Source organism: Ursus arctos, unplaced genomic scaffold, assembly GCF_023065955.2.
Source record: "Ursus arctos isolate Adak ecotype North America unplaced genomic scaffold, UrsArc2.0 scaffold_11, whole genome shotgun sequence".
NCBI classification, from domain to species: domain Eukaryota; kingdom Metazoa; phylum Chordata; class Mammalia; order Carnivora; family Ursidae; genus Ursus; species Ursus arctos.
In genome coordinates, this window is record NW_026622775.1 from 12,382,796 (window position 1) to 12,384,045 (window position 1,250).

Consider the following 1,250-nt stretch of genomic DNA (forward strand, 5'->3'; position numbering starts at 1 on the left):
AACAGCAAGTTCCCCTTTTTTGCTACTTAAATACTGGTTTTTCCCAAGGTTCTATTGCTATCCATATTCTCTTCCATCTATCTTCATAGGCAGAGTGATCTTATGATTCACATGAATTCAACTATTAATTACATAGTCAGAACTCGAGTCTGTATCTTTAGCCCTGGCCAGTCTTCTGAGTATCAGAGATGTATGTTTCCAAAGACTGCCTTATCAAACTTACCATGTTGTACCTCCAACTTAGCCTGTTCAAAACCAAGTTCCTCATTTTCCCTCTAAAGCCTGCTTTTCCACCTGTCTTCCCATATAATAACAAATCATCTTTTACTCAGTTGTCACAGCCAAAAAACCTACCATTCACAATGGTCTCTAAGCTTCTAATATTAAATAAAGCTTTTGAGTCTTATTTTAATTACTTATCTAAGGATTTCACCCTATTTCCATTATCCTAATGGAAAAGCTCATTATCATGACTAGTTTTAGAATCTTATGATAACCTTTTCCCACTTTCTCTCACAACAAAAATACCCTTTGCCTTGCTACTAGAGTTCTTTCAGGACATATTTTATTATTTTCATCTTCCATTGAAAAAATTCTTACCCATTTCCCCACTATCTACAGTACATAGATGAAAATCTTCACTATAGAATTCAAGACTATTTGTAATGTAGCCCAAACACCTGCCTAGATGTTCTTCCAATTGCTGACTTCATTCATTCTGTCTATACTCTAGTCATACAAAGTAACTCAGTTACTTTAATATATCAGTCATCACCACACCTCCATGATGACGTGCAGGAAACATCTACAATGTGATTTTTTTAAACTATTCTTTGCTTTTAAAATTTTACTTTCTTTTTACCTAGCTTTATACTTAGCTACCTAATGCGCATGCATAGTCAAGACCCAATTAAAATGCACCAAATTCTGTCAAAGCAAAGCCAACTCATCTCTTTCCTCTTTATTCAGCAAAATCACTTTACTTTTCATCTAAAATTACATAGCCTTTAGTGAGACTTTTTATATTATACATAGTTGTGAAGTAGTGAAAATAAAACCATATATCATCTGGGAAGTCAGAGGTATTTTAATTTTCATCCCATATCTTTTTTTTTTTAAACTATGAAACCTTGGAGAGGTCATTTTTTTCCCGTCTAAAACTTAGTTTCATCTTTCAAAGAGGTGTAACAAATATATCACAGGGATGTTGGAAATATTTAAAAAGGCATAGTGCTTAGAACATTATTTAA